The sequence below is a fragment of the Oncorhynchus tshawytscha genome, linkage group LG07 (assembly GCF_018296145.1).
Source record: "Oncorhynchus tshawytscha isolate Ot180627B linkage group LG07, Otsh_v2.0, whole genome shotgun sequence".
NCBI lineage: Eukaryota > Metazoa > Chordata > Actinopteri > Salmoniformes > Salmonidae > Oncorhynchus > Oncorhynchus tshawytscha.
This window is the reverse complement of record NC_056435.1, coordinates 46,453,998-46,464,563: the sequence shown is the minus strand read 5'-3', so window position 1 is coordinate 46,464,563 and position 10,566 is coordinate 46,453,998.

Below are 10,566 nucleotides of genomic sequence, written 5' to 3'. Positions count from 1 at the left end.
TCTGATGGCTGCAGGGGCTGCAGGCTGCAGGGGCAGTATTGAGTAGCTTGGATGAAAGGTGCCCAGAGTCAACAGCCTGCTCCTCAGTCCCAGTTGCTAATATATGCATGTTTTTGTAGAAGTATTGGATAGAAAACACTCTGAAGTTTCTAAAACTGTTTGAATGGTGTCTGTGAGTATAACAGAACTCATATGGTAGGCAAAAACCTGAGAAAAAATCCAAACAGGAAGTGGAAAATCTGAGTTTGGTCGATTTTCAACTCAGCCCCTATTGAATTCACAGTGGGATATGGATGAAGTTGCACTTCCTAGGGCTTCCACTAGATGTCAACCGTCTTTTGAAACTTGAATGAAGCTTCTACTGCGATGTGGAGCCGGATGGGAGCTCTTTGAGTCAGTGGTCTGGCAGAGAGCCAGGTCCTGGTCATGCGCATTACACATGATAGCGACCTGCGTTCCATGGCTTCTCTACAGACATAGGAATTCTCCGGTTGGAACTTTATTGAAGATTTATGATAACAACATCCTAAAGATTGATTCTATACTTAGTTTGACAAGTTTCTTCGACCTGTAATATAACATTTTGAAGTTTTCGTCCGACGTTCGGATGGACCTGCACGAGGGTTTGGATTTGTGTACTAAACGCGCTAACAAAAGTAGCTACATGGACATAAATAATGGACATTATCGAACAAATCAAGCATTTATTGTGGAACTAGGATTCCTGGGAGTGCATTTTGATGAAGATCGTCAAAGGTAAGGGAATATTTATAATGTGATTTCTGTTGACTCCAACATGGTGGATAATTTTATTTATTTTCTGAGCGCCCGTCTTAGATTATTGCATGGTTTGCTTTTTCTGTAAAAAAAAAAAAAATTTAATCTGACACAGCGGTTGCATTAAGGAGAGGTATATCTATATTTCCATGTCTAACAATTGTATTTATCGACATTTATAATTAGTATTTCTGTAAAATGGTGTGGCTCTCTGCAATATCACTGGATGTTTTTGGAACTAGTGAACGTAACGCTCCAATGTATACTGATATTCTTTTATATAAATATGAACTTTATCAAACAAAACATACATGTACTGTGTAACATGAAGTCCTATGAGTGCCATCTGATGAAGATCATCAAAGGTTAGTGATTAATTTTATCTCTATTTGTGCTTTATGTGACTCCTCTCTTTGACTGGAAAAAATGGCTGGGTTTTTCTGTGAGTTGGTGGTCACCTAACATAATCGTTTGTGGTGCTTTCGCTGTAAAGCCTATTTGAAATTGGACACTGTGGTGGGATTAACAACAAGATTACATTTAAACCGGTATAAGATACATGTATGTTTGAGGAATTTTAATTATGAGATTTCTGTTGTTTTGAATTTGGCGCCCTGCACTTTCACTGGCTGTTGTCATATCATCCCGTTAACGGGATTGCAGCCTTAAGAAGTTTTAAGTGACTTTGGGTATTTGGTATTTATTAGTTGTTGCAGCTGTATATATATATTTTTTTACAGTTATGCATTCTGATCATGTCAGTAAGTTGGATGGACATTGTTAGTCCTAATTGTTATGTTCATCATGTTCTGCCAGACTGCATTCTTGATTCATCTCACTACGTAGCTCTGACTGTGGTTTTTTTCACAAATTATGTTTTATAATTATACAAATTACCGGTACACACTATTATTATATTTAGAAGTCTCAGAGAGAGAAAGACCTTGGATCTAAGACTTTGGACTGTGAATGCTCTGTAAAAGCACCAGTGCTTGTTGAGATGAGGGAGTTGAAACCCAGGGGAAGTGGGTGATAAGACACAAAGTGCAGGAGTGGATTACTGCAGTAGAAGTGTTCAAAGCCTGGAGTAATGTAACCATCTCTCTCCAGAATTATTGGTGTTCACGGGGCTCCGTGTGACAAGTGGAGCACCAGGATGTTACCGAGGCCCTGCTTACTTTGAAGTCAGAGAAAAAGGTAATCAAAATTCAACCTTGCAACTTAAATTCCCTTTCTGATCCTTTCTGCCAGGCAAATTGACATCCATTCACAAAACAACCCAATTAAGTCAGCTCAAAAGTGATATATTGTGTGCTAATTATCTTCTTAATTTGGCAATTAGGGTTGAGAGAGAGACTGACAAAGAGATCAAGGAGGAAATAGCTTGTTATCAGACAAAGCCCCATGGATGCAGCAGTCACACCTGCTTACCAGATGAGACAACTTCAGTGTGACCCTCTACTGTGCATGAAAAGAGAATGGCTCCACGGTAGCAGATGTTCAAAATCCCAGATCGGTGAAAAGGGGACAAATAAACTCAGGTCACAAATCATACGGAGTTGTTCCCTTAGAGCGAAGTGAACGGGAAAAACGCTTTAATGTCATTTAAAATGTAACAGGTCCAAACATGGGTGAATGCCCTAAAACACTGGTGCTAAACAAACCCAAAACCTAGTTACAAACACTGGACAGCATGTTGGGGAATAATCAGAATTAGTTGGTAACATAGGTAAGATGTTTTATATTCATCATATGTTTGTAAGTTACTTCTCATCAGAATGTTTATTTTTGTATAATACTGTGGCGGGGTTGCAGTATCTGTTCTCTGTCAAGACTAAGTTACTTGGGCCGGAGAGAGGGGAGAGGTCAAGCGTGTATCTCTTGGCTCCACAATGTCTGTGTGCCAGTCAATGTGTCTCTGTGATCTTGTCAAGATAGGATGGATTTGATATATGCCTGTTGATATGAGGATTTGTTTAGGTTCTGAGTTTGAGAAAAGAACATAGTTTAGGAGACAAAGCTGAATGATAAATTATTGTACAATGCTGTCTGGCTACGTGTGTCTTTGCTATAAAGGATCTCAGTTGCAATGTGTAAGGGACTCTCAGAGAATTCATTGTTAGACACTGAATTGATCTGAGAGTCACAGGGTTGTGATGGAGCTCATATAATTAAAGATGGACTTTATGATAACTCTGACTTGTGTGTGGTCTCATGATTTGGTAAATACAGGAAATTTCCACGTCAAGTAAAAACCCAAAACAAACACGATACATCACCAAACGTAACAAACCAACAAGCCCGCACAAACACCAGCGGGCAAAACAAACTTAAATAACACCCATCCCAAAACCCCAACAAGGAACAGGTGAAAACAATTAGACAAAAACAAACGAAAATGAAAAAGGGATCGGTGGCAGCAAGTAGACTGCCGAGCGCCACCCGAACAGGAAGGGGAGTGTGACAATACCCTCTCTCACTGCAGGACAAGAGAAAGAGGATTCAGGAGAGATTAGAGAGAGAGATAATATCTCCAATACTGTAGGAAAACAAACATCACCCCCACCTACATGAATATAATGTGTATAGGAAAGGCAGGGAGTACAGGTAAATAAATAAGAATAATTGGGAAGATAAGAGGGCATACAGTACATTGACATAGTTTACAGAGGGCAGTGTTGATAGATCCTGCAAAGCCCATTCTCCTGACACAGTGTATTTATATGAAACTGTTTGTGGTCCCACACAAGCATACAAATAAAGGCAAATTCTTAGACGTTCGCCTTTAGGTTTACCTCTGTTTTCCAGAGCCTTGTGTTTGAAGCCCTAAAATCAACTCTAGAAAGAGACTGAACTTCAGAGCTATTCCTTTGCATTCTTTAAACAAGTTTGCTTTGTATTAACTTCTACTTTCCTCAAAGTTTGTTTAAAGACAAAGTTTCTGTAATTTGAATGAAGGTGATAAGGTTTTGGAATATCTATGGGATTCTGCTGATAAAGAACCGTCATGGATTAGTTTGAGATACAATGTGCTTTGTTCAGCATTTCCCCTCACCTCTGTTTGAATTAAACATGCTCAAACTTGAAAGGTTTTGAATCGTTAATGCTTTTGACAAGACTGACCAAATCTAGAAAAGCTAGAAAAACAGGTTGTGTAAGTGAGAACTCTCCAAATGCTTAATTTGGCAAATATTCCATAACAATTAGTGAGCAAACGAAAGCACGATATTCAATTATGTATAATTTTCTTTGTGTATGTCAGAACAGGACAACATTATTGTAATTTCCCCCCTCCAACCTGAACCATCCTCTGTCTTCAGCGTTACCACGTTGGAGAGATGAACTGACAAGTGATTACTCTGTTAGCTAAATCCTCTTGAGGACTGAAGTGATGTGCAATACATAATTCATCTGCAACTTGATTCTATTCTAATCTGGATATATAGGTGAACTTGACATCTGGATGTCCTATTTTCTTATATTCTTAATAAATGTCTGTGTAAATGTTTAACAATTGAATCGGCCGGCCCGTCAGTACTTTTGATATGTTCCTGCCGTGTCAATAGTATTAATTTCACTAGTGTATCCTTCATGACAGCCGTATTTGAGGAGGCATGGGGATGTAGGGTGATTCGGTTCTACTTATATTCTGTCAATTTTATCTCTATCTGTTTGGTGAAGTATTTGATGATTACACATATTGGATAGCCAACAACTAAAAAAAATATATATAAATACTTCCTCAGACAACTAAACTCATCAAAAAATTAAACGTCCTTTCACTGTCAGCTGCATTTATTTTCAGCAAACTTAACATGTGTAAATATTTGTATGAACATAACAAGATTCAACAACTGAGACAAACTGAACAAGTTCCACAGACATGTGACTAACAGAAATGGAATAATGTGACCCTGAACAAAGGGGGGTAAAAATCAAAAGTAACAGTCAGTATCTGGTGTGGCCACCAGCTGCATTAAGTACTACAGTGCATCTCCTCCTCATGGACTGCACCAGATTTGGCAGTTCTTGCTGTGAGATGTTACCCCACTTTTCCACCAAGGCACCTGCAAGTTCCCAGACATTTCTGGGAGGAATGGCCCTAGCCCTCAACCTCCGATCCAACAGGTCCCAGGCGTGCTCAATGGGATTGAGATCCTGGCTCTTCGCTGGCCATGGCAGAACACTGACATTCCTGTCTTGAAGGAAATTACGCACAGAACGAGCAGTATGGCTGGTGACATTGTCATGCTGGAGGGTCATGTCAGGATGAGCCTGCAGGAAGAGTACCACATGAGGGAGGAGGATGTCTTCCCTGTAACGCACAGCGTTGAGATTGCCTGCAATGACAACAAGATCAGTCCGATGATGCTGTGACACACCTCCCCAGACCATGACGGATCCTCCACCTCCAAATCGATCCCACTCAAGAGTACAGGCCTCGGTGTAACGCTCATTCCTTCAACAATAAACGCGAATCCGACCATCACCCCTGGTGAGACAAAACCGAGCACTTTTTGCCAGTCCTGTGTGGTCCAGCGACAGTGGTTTTATGCCCATATGCGACGTTGTTGCCGGTGATGTCTGGTGAGGACCTGCTTTACAACAGGCCTACAAGCCCTCGTTCCAGCCTCTCTCAGTCTATTGCGGACAGTCTGAGCACTGATGGAGGGATTGTGTGTTCCTGGTCTAACTCGGGCAGTTGTTGTTGGCATCCTCTACCTGTCCCGCAGGTGTGCTGTTCGGATGTACTGATCCTGTGCAGGTGTTGGACACGTGGTGTGCCACTGCGAGGACGATCTGCTGTCTGTCCTGTCTCCCTGTAGCGCTGTCTTAGGCGTCTCACAATACGGACATAGCAATTTATTGCCCTGACCACATCTGCAGTCCTCATGCCTCCTTGCAGCATGCTTAAGGCACGTTCACGCAGATGAGCAGGGACCCTGGGCATCTTTGTTTTGGTGTTTTTCAGAGTCAGTAGAAAGGCCTCTTTAGTGTCATAAGTTGTCATAACTGTGACCTTAATTGCCTACCGTCTGTAAACTGTTAGTGTCTTAACGACCGTTCCACAGGTGCATGTTCATTAATTGTTTATGGTTCATTGAACAAGCATGGAAAATAGTGTATAAACCCTTTAAAATGAAGATCTGTGAAGTTATTTGGATTTTTACGAATTATCTTTGAAAGACAGGGTCCCGAAAAAGGGACATTTCTTTTTTTGCTGAGTTTACAATCAGTACAATCTAAACACATTGTTGTATGAAGGGATTTGTTTCCTCCCCAAAACTCATTCCCAGTGGCCACCTTGCTCAGCATCAAGAACAACATGCATAGAAAGTGTCATTGTTTTGTTGTGGGCAAAATCCGAGACAGATCGGAGTAGAGATGAATGACATTAATTTGTGCTTGAAGTTAGAGCAAACCTGACAGGCATAATAACTGCGTGATGTCCCTCAAGAGGTTGTGAAAACATTCTTATCATATCAGTCAATAGGACACACCATTTTGCATTCTAAGGCTGCATCGCAGTTGTCCACCCTTCACCCAAAGTGTGCGCTGTCCTACTTCCCATCATAGATTCAAAAACATTGGATTTGTGTAATCATTGGCTAGAGGGAGTTTCCACAATAGTTAAATCCATGACGGGAAGTTGGGAAATGGGTGGAGAATTGGGATTCAGCCTAACACTGGCAAAGAGAGGGAGACTGTTGTTTACTTGGCCACTTTCAGGTGACAGTGAGGTAATTTCTCACCTTCAATTTTACTTCATTTTAATGTGTCTGATGTTTTTCACAGGAAGTTCCAACTGGCAAGCGCTCATCATCTCCTGCTAGGGCTCTGTCATCCTCGGTGGTGAGTATGGGATGAAGGTGGTGTGTTGCTCTTTTTCCGTTTCAACATCTTTAAGTGGATCAGAGCTCAGCAGAGGCCCCTTCAGAGGCCCCTCTACATATTCTTTATGGATGTCTACAGTCAATATTACAATTTTTCCCAATTGTTGACACACATTTGCTGAAACTCATCTCAGGTACTCAAAACCCTAAACATAAAACACAAAACAGCTAGCCAATTTCCACAAACTGTAGGCAGACATCTTGCAAAATGAAACACCATGTACTCCTTGCTTATAATAAAACTCCTACAAATGAGACACACACACACATCAAATTAATCTAACTTAGTGACAACAGATCACACGAATGTGACATTCAAAACACTACTATCAGAACTTATTTCAGTGTGAAGACTAAGATTTATCTATTGTACTGTATACTGTTGTCTGTACTCAAACAAGAAAGGAACACAAAAGCAAAAATGTTAGTTTTATATTTCAACATGACTTAATTCATGTCAAACAGCGTACTGTAAGCACACATACAGTATAAACGTAAACATACAGTTACAGTTTTTCCCAATTGTTACACACTAAAACTGAGGCACAATGACTCATTTAGCAGAACCATACACCACATTTGCAATACTACTGGCACATGTTTTGCTTTACACTCAGATTGCAATTCTACAACAAACATTTGGCAAAACACAACACAAAATTCACTACCTTCGGCACAACCTTCACAACTACAATCTATTGTGCAAAAGAAAAACAACACTCTTCAACAAGCTAAGCTCAAACTTAGTAGGTGGAGGTGGAGGAAGACCAAGAACAAGGAGAAACCAATAATCCACTGCGAAAACAAAATGTCATGTCTGTTGTTTTGGTCCAGCCACAGATTTTCATCAACATCGATATTGTCCTTGGCCAGACAGTGGGGGAAATATCTTCTGGCATGACGCATGCAGCCCTGACAGGACTCTGCTAAAATGCCACCACAGGCTTTCTTGATTGCCTGGAGAAGGGCCATATATTCATGGGGTTTGCAATCATACACCTTCCACTGCCGTGCTGAAAACTGCTCCTCAATGGGGTTGAAAAATGGGGAATATGATGGGAGATAGAGAATTGTAAACCTGGGATGGTCATCGAACCAGTTGCGGACCTGAACAACCCGATGGAAACTCACGCTGTCCCAAATTAGAACACACATTTGCTTCTCAGGATTACCTGTCCCTCTCTGCTTTGGCTGAAGAAGATTGTCATGTAAGGTGTTTCAGGAAATTAAGGAGATGGGCAGTGTTGTATGGTCCAAGGGTGGCATGGTGGTGGAGGACCCCATTGTGGCTCATACAGTGGGGAGAACAAGTATTTGATACACTGCCGATTTTGCAGGTTTTCCTACTTACAAAGCATGTAGAGGTCTGTAATTTTTATCATAGGTAGTACACTTCAACTGTGAGAGACGGAATCTAAAACAAAAATCCAGAAAATCACATTGTATGATTTTTAAGTAATTCATTTGCATTATAAATTCTGCAACAAACTTGCACATGACACCATCAAAAAGGTTTTTACATTGGGATTGATTAACCTGTACCCAGTGAGACAGAGAGAAATACCAAAATGTCAACACATGCATACTGATAAAGAACAGCAAAGCATTCTATAGGGGGCTTTCACTTGCTATATGAGACCTGCTCCCATTGATGATGAAAGGCAAGGCAATGTACTGGCAGAAGTTTTTATATGATTTATGTTTTCCTATCAGGCTTCAGCAAAGCCCATGTTTTCCTTATGCAACTCCAGGTGCAGTCACACATCTGTTGTGCTGTGCTGTGTTGTGTGGTGCTGTGTTTGTGTGGTGCTGTGTCTTTCATATTGTGCTGCTCTGTGCTGTGTTGTGACGGGCAGATACGGCCTGCGTAATCAGCCCATATTAAACCAGCCTCGCAGATGGTTGTCTTGGCAGTGCCCTCCACACTCTCACTCCCCAGATCAATACAGACAGGCAGCTGGTAATATCCCCTGTTTATTATCTCCTGCCTAGTTACTATAATGATATTATTAACACTTAGCCAAATGTGGTCAAGTCGTTAACAAGATGGACCTTTGATGTAGAGTGGTTGAGTAGCAGTGATGGCAAGCTGTTTTGAGAGGGCTGAGGGCACCCAGAGGGACCAGGAGACAGGTGCTCTCTCGTCAACACTGTTAGTCTAGTTACATTAACATTTCTCCTTTGCCTAAATATTGTCTTTAGGCTTGATTTATGATTGAATGGCTATGATGTCAGTACTGGAAACAAACTGATGTTTAATGTTTTAAAAACACACTAACTCTAATCACTTCAGTTAAGTCTGGGTTTTATTTGTTGATATGGAAAGTGCTGCTTATTGCTACTTCTGTAGTTCATAGAAAGCAGATCATCTCAAATCAAATCATATTACATTACAAATCACATACATGCTTTCTAAACAACAGGTGTAGACTTAACAGTGAAATGCTTCCCAACAATGCAGAGAGAAAAAAATAGAAAATAATAATACTTGGAATAAATACACAATGAGTAACAATAACTTGGATACTGTATATACACAGGGTACCAGTACCAAGTCAATGTGCAGGGGTACTAGGTAATTGAGGTAGATATATGCATATAGTGTAGGTAGGGATAAAGTGACTAGTCAACAGGATATAAACTCAGCAAAAAAAGAAACGTCCCTTTTTGAGGACCCTGTCTTTCAAAGATAATTCGTAAAAATAGCGTCCCACCTCGACAACATGCGCTTTATGTACAGTAATCATTGTCTCAAACAAACATCCAGTGAAAATGCAGAGACCCACATCAAATTACAGAAATACTCATCATAAACATTGATTAAAGATACAAGTGTTTAACATACATTTAAAGATCAACTTCTCCTTAATTCAACCGCTGTGTTAGATTTCAAAAAAGCTTTACGGTGAAAGCACACGACGAGATTATGTTAGGTCAACGCCTAGCCACAAAAACCATACAGCCATTTTCCAACCAAGGAGAGGTGTCACAAAAGTCAGAAATAGCATTAAAATTAATCACTTACCTTTGATGACCTTCATCTGGTGGCACTCCCAGGTCTCCATGTTAGACAATAAATGTTTGTTTTGTTCGATAATGTCCCTCTTTATATCCAAAAACCTCAGTTTTGTTGGTGCGTTTAGTTCAGAAATCCAAAGGCACAATGCGCACTCTCAACATCAAGACGAAAAGTCAAAAAAGTACAATTAAAGTTAGTAGAAACATGTCAAACGATGTTTAAAATCAATCCTCAGGTTGTTTTTGTCATAAATAATCAATAATATTTCAACTGGACAAAAGCTTCGTCAATAGAAAAGGAGAAACAAGAAATGCGCGCTCCTGATCACGCGCAGGACTCATGGCTGGAAATTTCCACTGGCCTCTCATTGAAAGTGCTGTGTCTCCCTAATTTTTCAGAGTAAAAGCCTGAAACAATACCTAAAGACTGGACACATGTGGAGGAAGCCATTGATATTGTGAACTGGGTCCTAAGTGTTTGTATGGTGGAGAGGATTTATAATTGAAAAACAGCCTTTCAAAATAATAGTACTTCCTGGTTGGATTTTCCTCAGGTTTTCACCTGCTATATCAGTTCTGTTATACTCACAGACATTATTGTAACAGTTTTGGAAACATTAGAGTGTTTTCTATCCAAATCTACTAATTATATGCATATCCTAGCTTCTGGGCCTAAGTAGCAGGCAGTTTAATTTGGGCATACTTTTCATCCCAAAATCGGAATGCTGCCCCCTACCCTAGTGAAGTTAACACTGTTTTCCATGCTTGTTCAATGAACCATAAACAATTAATGAACATGCACCTGTGGAACGGTCGTTAAGACACTAACAGCTTACAGGCGGTAGGCAATTAAGGTCACAGTTATGAAAACTTAGGA